The sequence below is a fragment of the Vanacampus margaritifer genome, chromosome 10 (assembly GCF_051991255.1).
Source record: "Vanacampus margaritifer isolate UIUO_Vmar chromosome 10, RoL_Vmar_1.0, whole genome shotgun sequence".
Taxonomy (NCBI): Eukaryota; Metazoa; Chordata; class Actinopteri; order Syngnathiformes; family Syngnathidae; genus Vanacampus; species Vanacampus margaritifer.
In genome coordinates, this window is record NC_135441.1 from 3,630,236 (window position 1) to 3,640,000 (window position 9,765).

Here is a 9,765-nt window from a genome sequence, read left to right on the forward strand (position 1 = left end):
AACTCAGGTTTTAATTGTCAAAAAAAAATGTTTCAACTACAAAAAAAGCTTTAAAAAATCACACCAGCAAGATTGAAGGCAGTCGGGTCTTCCCTTATTTATTTTTCAGGGAGTTAGCAACCCTACTCTTTGCACACCTCTGCTGGTACTCGTTCCTCGGAATGTAGACAGCACTGGCTCATAAACACAGAGCTCCCCTCTTTAAAGATTGAAACAAACTGACAATAAAATATGAAATGATAGATAGATAGATAGATAGATAGATTGATAGAAGGGTCCCCGAAGGGCAATTTGGTGTGCAACAGTGCCTCACAATCAAACACACTGAACAAACAATAAAAACATAGTCATCATGATATAAGTAATAAAACTCATGATTGATTTGAAAATTTAACAGCTGATGGTACAAATGATCTCAGGTATCTATTAGACTTTGCCTTCTTAGAAAAGGCCAACCTCCTTCCTAATGGCAATAATCGAAACTCTGTAAAAAAAATAAATAATAATAAAAAAGGGGATGCTGGGGGTCTGCCAGGATGCCCTTGGCCCTTCGAATACATCTAGTCTGGTAGACCTGGCTGAGATCAATAAAATCAACCCCAGTTATCTTTCTACACTGCTTAACAACACCTGCTAGCCTGTTTTTATTAATCAGGCTGATATTGCCAAACCAACAAATTATTGCAAATGTGAGTAAAGATTCAACAAATGACGAATAGAACATTTTCATAAGTGAGTTGTCAATATGAAAAATCCTTAACTTCTTCAAAAAGAACAATCTCTGATCTTCAGAATTTTATGTGTTGGCCTCAAAAGTCAGCTTGTTATCCAAAATAGTTCCTAAATATTTGTATTGGCTGACTGTTTCTACTGGTGAACCTTTAATAATGGTTGGTGACATAATAGGTGACTTGCTACGGAAATCAAACCGCATGTCTTTAGTCTTGACAACATTAAGTTGTAAATATAACTCATCATATCACACCATTTGATAAAATAATACAAAACAGGTCCATCTCATGGTCCTGTAGAAGACTGAGAATGACTGAATCATCAGCATACTTTATGATAGATGATGACTCAAATTAACTACAACAGCAATTAGTATATAGGATAAATAACAGTGGTGACAAGACACATCCTTGAGGGGATCCTGTTGAGCACTCTGCAACCTTAAACAGGGTGTCATTTACACGAACCCTTAGTGGCCTCCTAGTCAGCCACTTCACCAACCCAGCTATAGTGCCGTTGCATACAATTAAATACTGAAAAAGTATTTTGTTGTAGCAAATAGATTATTACTAGTGGTCCAATCCCATTACTTCCTATTCATCCTGCACCCTTTGTCTTGTTTATCTCTCCCCTTTCCGTTCTACTTCTTTGGGGAGGCAAAACAATAATAAAAATCCCTCTAGGAATTGGGAACGTACTATCGCTATCCAATCCGCTACGCTGTCACCTCGAGCCGCCGCAGCTGCGTGCTGGTTGTGACGTAATGGACGCAACAATAGCGCGTGTTTACTAAAACACACAATTGTGCCAAAGTATAGAACATTCGATAAAACCACTATCATTACTAGGGCTGGGACAAAATATAGTTTGGCAATACATTGCGATACTTTTTTGGCCGATCCAGAGTATCGATACTTTAAGTAAGTATCAATATTTTTGATACCTTATTGCTGTGCAGCGCCAGCTGCTTTACAAGTAGCCAGTCATATGTTATTCTTCCAAGCCACTAGAGGGCAGCGCTGCGCTACCGCAGCTTGGAGGCAGCTTAAAATAAAAGAGACGAGCAAGACTGTGGCTACTGGCTACCATGGCAGATGGGGAAAACAAACAAATCAAACCCGCGCCACCTCAATTTAGAGACAAAGTTTGGATGCAATTTGGGTTCCACTCACAGCCGGGAAAGAGTAACCTGGACATGACCAAAGCCATGTGCAAATTGTGCCTTTCTTGTGTCGTTCAGCGGGAACACAACAAATCTATTGAAACACATGACCCACCACCACGCAGAGGTAAAAGTGGGTGTCGCCGTCACCTGACCCGATGAAGAAAAGAGACAACAAACTTTAGAGCGAGCTAATAGCAATAAGTTTGCCAGTGATTCTGAAATGGCGAGACGGATAACTACCTTGATTGGACAGTACATTTGGACATACAGACCTGCGTCCCTACAGTGTCATCGAGTGAATTGGATTCCGTAACTTGATTTCCACCTTGGAGCCACAGTATGTTATACCATCGCAAACGTTTTTCTCAGAGACGGTCATCACAGACATGTACATTGAGACCACTTTACATGTCAAACAAGAGCTGAACGGGGGGAAAAGAGTCACTCTCACATATGATGCGTGTACTTCACGAGCAACACACTCGTATATTTCTCTAACGGCGCACTTCATAAAGGAAGATTGGTCTTCAGACAAGAACAATGCACCAGTATCACACAGGGGCCCATATTGCGGAAGTCCTCAAGAACGCGCTGACTGAATGGAATATTTCTGACGATGTTGTGTTGGTAACAGGTAACGCCCTTAATATGGACGTGGCTAGCCAGCTAGCCGGTCTACAACATGTCAAATGTTTCAGTCATGTATTAAATCTGGCCGCGAGTTCTAAAGCTGCCAAATGTTGCAAAGCTGCTTGGACATGTATGTCGCGTAACTGTTTTTTTAACTGCCAGCCGTTCTTACGGACAAGCAAAAATTACTTGGACTTCCGCAACACAAACTGGTGACGGACGTAGTTACACGTTGGAATAGTGCTTTTGATATGGTAGAGCGGTTCTTTGAACAACACGCAGCAGTGATGGCCGCTCTGCTTTCTCCACAACTCCGCAAGAGAGAGAAAGACCTTAGCACATTCAAAGAAACTGACCTGAGTAATGCAGAGGAGTTTGTCAAAACCATGATGCAAGTAAAAGTCGCCACTTATGGTGTTATGTCCGATGGAGCCCAACCAACACTTTCTGTCATCGCACCACTGCCCGCACAGCTAGCTGCAAGCAACCAAAGAAAAGCTGGAGGATTCCCCTTTTGCCCGTGAAATGAAAAGATCTTTCGACAATGATCTTTCAAAAAGATACTCATCTGAAGAGGAGAAGGTAATTCTTAACATGACATCCTCTTTAGATCTAAGATTTAAAAGCATGCCCTTTATCTCTGAAGAGGAGACACAGGAAACTATTTCACAATTAACTGCAGAAGCTGGTACCGCAGTGGACCACTGTTGCCAGGTAAATGCAGTCTCAGTTTATTTTTTTCATTCAATGTTCAATGGTTACTTAACCCATAAAATATAAAAACATATATATATTTTTTTCCCCTCATCGACACTGCTTCAAATAGACAAGATGCTCTTATTAAATCATTTACTACTTCTAATTTGCTAATTCTGTAATGTTACAAATGGCTGTAGATAAGTCAGGGATTAAATATGTAAAATTTCAACACAAACAGAAAAATTTATTTCAGCCAGACATGTTTGAAAAATGCTATCAGAAATCGTAATGAATGTAATCAGATGATTATTGTCTAATTAATTGTCCAACATTTTTTTTCTCTATTACAGGCTGATGCTGAAGGACAAGATCTGGAAGACCCGACTGACACTATACAGGAAGAGAACACCCAAATCTGCAAGGACCCTGATGGATTCCCACCTGCCAAAAGAAGGGACACATGTTATTTGGCTGAATTACTTGGCAACACATTTGAAGAGAGGCAGACTCCAAGCCCGGCAAAATCTGCCATGCACTGTGCACAGGAGGAAGTGAAAAAAATTCAGGGAGCATCATCTTTGCCGTTGTCAGAAAATCCATTAGTTTGGTGGAAGCAACACAGCAATGACTATCCACTTCTGGCAAATCTAGCAAAATGTTACTTGGGCATAACAGGTACAAGTGTGCATGCTGAACGTGTATTCTCCATAGCTGGTGACATAATTACAGCACAGAGAAGTTGCCTTAAGTCAGCTTTTATTTTTAAACAAAAACCTTTCTGTCCCGAAACAAAAATAGTCTTCTAATCCCAGGTCAAGTTTAAGGAGAACCTACTAGCCTAAGAAGTTGTCGATATTGCACATTTAAGAGTTATGTTTACACTTTCTATCATGTTCTTTTGGAACATTTGAAGTCCCTAAAGTTGAGCTCTGTGGAGTTTTGATTTGTTTTCATCTTGCACTCCTGTCTGTCAGGAACAGTTACTTGAACAGTCTATGCACTTTTCAATTGTGACACTTGAATAAATGTCAAATATTTAAGTTAAAACTTTGGATACCCATGCCTCTGTTTTTTAATACATATTTTAAGATAACATTTTAGTATCGCAATACGTATGAGATCGCCACCCAAGTATCGGGATCTGGATTGGATTGTGACAAAAGTGGATTGTTCCAATCCTAATCATTACTATGACATTCAATAAATATTAACATACTTACATTACGTGTCTTTGCGTTTTGTTATTTCCTGGTGTTGCCATTACTTTTGTATTAAATTTAGTTTATTGTATTTTTAAGTGAAAAAAACACACCTCGTGTTCTGGTAAATAACAGCATTGTTATTAGGTTTTTATGCTGTTTTTGATACGCATTTGCCATATTTTCAAATTTAAAAGGGAGATGAATAAAAAGTGCGTATTTTTCATCCTTATTGGTTTGACTTGGTGTCACTATCAGCTGTTTTACTGAGCGTCTAATGTGTCTGACATTTCTTGACTTGAAAATTTGGCCCAACTGAATTAGTAATTCAATAGCTCTGCTCTAAGGGACAAATGTCTGATTTTTGGGTTCATTTACAGTATTTTGTATTTGTTGTGCTGCAGTGTCCCCTCTCTCTCTCTCTCTCTCTCTCTCTCTCTCTCTCTCTCTCTCTCTCTCTCTCTCTCTCTCTCTCGCTCTTGTGTGTGTGTGTGTGTGTGTGTGTGTGTGTGTGTGTGTGTGTGTGTGTGTGTGTGTGTGTTTGCCTTTGTGTATTATGAGGACATTTCACCTGAATACATGCCGTGCTGCGAGGACATTTTGAATTATGAGGACACAGCCCATGTCCTCATAATTATTTCAATGCAGAAGTGCTTCTAGGGCTGTAGAAGGCTTAAATCCAAAGTTTTAGCCAATGTCCTTGTAAAGCATAATTACGTGAATTTGTGTATTTTTGTGTATTTGATGGCGCCCCCTGTAGGAAGGTCCTTGTAATGCACCACTTCATGAATAATTCACACCAGTGTATATTTCACAGCATTTGATTGGCTGACCATCACCTGTCCTCACAATTACGCACGTCTCCATAATTCAGTTTTTTCTCAAAATGCTGTGTATTGTGAATGTTTGTCTGTAGACACAGAGCCTTTTTTTTTTTTTTTTGCAGCCACCATTTCCTAAGTAAATAATTAAATAATGAAATACCCTACGATATTTAATTATATATTTCAGTATTTAATTATTTCAGTGGTTGTTTATTTAAAAATGTACAATGGTTAACAGCAGAGACAGAGAAACTGTCAGTGCCGTACATTAATTCATCATTTAACATCCCACCCTGCCTTTACAGTATAACATCTTTCTGTACACCAGCGGCCAAATGTTTTGAGAATGACATTGATTTTCTAAGAATCTGCAGTGCTGACTTATTATTGTTTTTTTATGATGGCAATTTGCATGTACATGTACTCCAGAATGTTATAGTGATTAGATGAATTGCAAAGTCCCTATTTGCCATGAAAATTAAAGTAATTTCCTTTAGTGACCTTACAAACTTTAAGTGAAGAAGGCTTCAGGGCACCCAAGAAAATCCAGCAAAAGCCAGGACTATCTCCCAAAGTTGATTCAGCTGCAGGGATAAGGACATCACCACCAGTGTAGAGCTTGCTCAGGAATGGCAGTAAGCAGGTATGAGTCCATCTACACTCATGGTGAGGGAGTAAGACTTTTGGAGGATGGCCTGGTGTGACCAGTGAAAAAGGGATTCCATAAACACAGACCAAAATAAGGAAAAAAGAGTTACAGTTATTTTCTCTGATTAACCCCCTTTCCAACTGTTTGGGGCATCCGGAAAAATGCTTGTCTGGAGAAGAAAAGATGAGCGCTACCATCAGTCCTGCTTCATGCCAACAGTAAAGCATCATGTGACCATTCATTTGCAGGGTTGCTTCTAAGCCAAGTTACTGGGCTCGCTCACAATTTTGCCAAAAAACACATGCGTCCATTACTAAAGTATAGTACCAAAACATCCTCGGACAGCAACTGTGTGACAGCAGCAAGGTTATTTTATTTACTAAAGCAAAAAAACATTTTCGTTAATGAAAAAAAAAATAATAACTTTTTAAAAAAGCAAACTGAAATCACATTAAACGATTACAAAATTATCTATAATTCTAGCAATAATATCCTTTGTTTTCGTCTGTGGTAATTAATTTAGTATATGAGCCTTTCGGGTTAATTTTAAATGTGATCTATTTTTTTTTTTTAATTGACACTGTAAATCATAGAACAATAGCCACTCTTATCAACAAAGTTCATAATCCAACACTGAACCAATTTGTTGATTTAAATGTGATTTATTATATTGCCCGGAGTACGGAAGTGACGTCATCTAGCAGCCCCGATAGAGAACCGCCCCCGGCTCTAATTACTTCACGAGACGTGATGGCAGTGTAGCTGTGCTAATGAGGTAGGTTTGAAGCTCGAATTTTTCCTCCAGAAACTTGTTTATTTTAATGTTGGTCGCTTGTGTACATTGCTGAAAATGATTTATAATGCAAGTCCAGTGTAAGTGCAGCTAAGCTAACGTTAGCATACCTAACCATCTGTTGATTATGATGGTTGCAGCTAATTATTTAGAATTGCTACGCTTTTGTTAGCGACGGTTAGCTCAGTTAGCATAGCAGAGCTAACCGTCTGTTGAGTAAGATAAATGCTAATTGAAATTTTTAAGAGGAAAGCAATAACAGGCTGGTTTGATAGGCTGGTTTGTGATGTGAAAATATACAATGGTTTAGTATTACCAGTACAGTATAAATGAAGTATTGGTAAATTGCTGCATTTGTGTTTACTTAAATTTGTTCTTTAAATAGAAATATTTCAGTAAAGTCTGTTAGTGTTCATTACATTTAATTTATGCAAATATTTAGCAGAGCTGTGCTATCCACTATTTTATTTTCGTTGGCACATTTACTGCACACTGCACAGGATATTATGGTCCACAGAAAGTCAACTTCAAAACATCTGCACCAAGTTACCTATCAAACTGATTGAAACTCATTTTTTTCTATAGCTTTAGATCATTATCTTCAGTGAGATATGTCAGTCATGAGGCCACAGAGGGCAAAAGTTAAACCCAAAGAAGAGGTAGCATATTTTTCATCCTTAGGTAAAGACAAGGATGGCTTCACCATAAAATATATTAATTCATTCAAAGGTGAGTATTGGTAAAAGATTCTTTAGTATGGGCCTAGTTTTCATTACTGTTATAATGAAATATTTCTGTTGTATCCCTTTTTCTTTGTAAGGTCGAGGAGTGTTCAGTTCCTGCTCCTTTCAGAAGGGAGTCTTTCCTACTGAATATCGAGGAGAAGTTATAAGCAAACAGGAACGTGAAAACAGGCTGAGAGTGTATCATGATGCCCAGAAGGTTTTCATGTTTGAATTTCACTACAATGGAAAAACACTATGGTATGTTTATATGGTGTGTTGTCACACTTAATTTTGTTTTTTTTGGGGGTGGGGGGGTTATCGTGCAAGGTTTGACAAAACATAAAAGATTAATTATAACTCAAAAGCAAAAGTACATTCTTTTCTCAATATAATTTTTTTTGTTTTTATTTCATTTTTTTACAATATTGTGACTTATTTTTTTATTTTACTTTTACAGTTATCGTGAGTATCGCTAACCTCACAATATCATGTTGATTATCATATCGTGATTGCTTATCATGACATTTGGATATTGTTTCATACATGTGACATACTAGAATTACTGGTCGCACATTCATGATTACATGAAATTACAGTATAGCAGTCTAGTCTTAGTAAGAATTTAATTGTATTGGTATTTTTCTATTCATCTACCCCAGGTTTCCACTGAAGCACAACCTGATGAAGACACCGCTATCACAGACTGCGCCAAAGTTGACCAGGTGACTAGATTTCTTTTTGAATGTTGTTGAAATCAGTTTTCAGAAGCAAGACATTAGTGGAGGGTGGAGATACTAGGGCTGCACAATATGTGGAAAATATCTTGGCGCACGAATGGCTCATGCAATATGTGCATTGCAAAGACGTGCAACAAATGGATATTGGATTGTTTGTATACTTTAGTCTGAGGCTAAGCGATATGGCCAAAAAATTAAATAAAAAGTCTTTTAAACCAACCATCCAGCATTCTGCCACCACTTGTGCAAAATTTCAACTCACAATAACATCTGGATGTAACAGAACATTATAACAGTTTTTAATAATCCAGAAGACAAAATACATTTCACGATTTAGCAAATTTTCAACGATTCAATTTGAATTTAATTTATTCAATTAATTTGATTTATTGCCAGGCCCTACTTGAGTCTGATTTTGACCAATCAGAGACAACCTTAATTGCGCATCGCCATACAAGAGAATTGTATCGAGGAGCATTACTAACAAAAAAAACCTTATTTGGATAAAACTAGATCAAAATGAGCATGATTATTTTTCCGCATGTACGTGCATTTCTTTAATTAGATTATGAAGATATATATATTCGGTCCATGTTTAATGTCAAAATAATCTCCATCACTGTATAAAACACCCATGTCGCATGTTTTGTCAATACTGTGCAGCCCTCGCAAGATACACAGTCCTCACAATGTCGTAGTTGTGAATAACTGACACTCTGAGGACAGTGTATTTATACACTGTGAGTTTAAAATACGTTTTGAGGGCTTGGAGTTACACATACAGTCCTCACAATTCATACTCTGGTCAGGTATGGACACTCTGAGGACTGTGTATTTTCTTATTTTTGTGTCATTGTGAAAAATAGACGTCACCAATTTACACAAACCTGTAGTGCAGACAGATTTATTTATTTATTTTTGTAATGGCAAATAAAATGAGTTTGCATTCACATTACTTTAACCTATTCATTGTTCTGTATGTACTGTAACTGTGTAAATGCACAGGTACAGTCAGTCGTGTTACTAAGAATTTAATTTTATATGTATTTTTCTCTTTGTGTACCAGGTTTCAACTGACGCACAACCTGAAGACATACAGTAGCTGTCACAGACCAAGTTGACCAGGTGACTAGATTTCTTTTTGAATGTTGATGTTGAAATACGTTTTTCAGAAGCAAGACGTTGCACAATATATAAAAAAAAGATCTTGTCGCACGAATGGCTCATGCAATATGTCTGTTGCAAAGACATGCAACAAATGAATATTGTATTGTATACTTTAGTCTGACTTTGACCAATCAGAGACTGCCTTAATTGCGCATCGCCATACAAGAGAACCGTATCGAGGGGCATTACTAAAAAAAACGAACTTATTTGTATAAGACTAGATCACAATAAGCATGATTATTTTTCCGCATTAACGTGTATTTCTTTCTTTGGATTATAAAGATCTCTCTATCTTTATCTTTATGTCTATATATCTATCTATATATCTGTCTCTCTGTCTATATATATATATGTATATTTGTGTGTATATATATATATATATATATATATATATATATATATATATATATATATATATATACTGTGTATATGTGTATATATATAT

At 37.2% G+C, this 9,765-nt stretch overlaps 2 long non-coding RNA genes across 4 annotated transcripts in view; both read left to right on the top strand.

Annotated features, from left to right (window-relative positions):
• Positions 1–1,217: 1,217 nt before the first annotated feature.
• Positions 1,218–4,445, top strand: LOC144059261 (uncharacterized). The gene is made up of 2 exons (XR_013295617.1): positions 1,218–3,241; positions 3,577–4,445. It is a non-coding gene; the product is annotated as an uncharacterized LOC144059261 (long non-coding RNA).
• A 465-nt stretch (positions 4,446–4,910) lies between these two features.
• Positions 4,911–9,765, top strand: part of LOC144059241 (uncharacterized) — an 11,406-nt gene continuing 6,551 nt past the window's right edge. For 2 of the 3 annotated variants that reach the window (XR_013295609.1, XR_013295610.1), the window contains exons 1-4: positions 4,911–7,420; positions 7,512–7,674; positions 8,076–8,138; positions 9,220–9,278. This is a non-coding gene — a long non-coding RNA (uncharacterized LOC144059241). The remainder of the gene's footprint in view (positions 7,421–7,511; positions 7,675–8,075; positions 8,139–9,219; positions 9,279–9,765) is intronic. The other variant, XR_013295611.1, reaches the window with a different exon arrangement.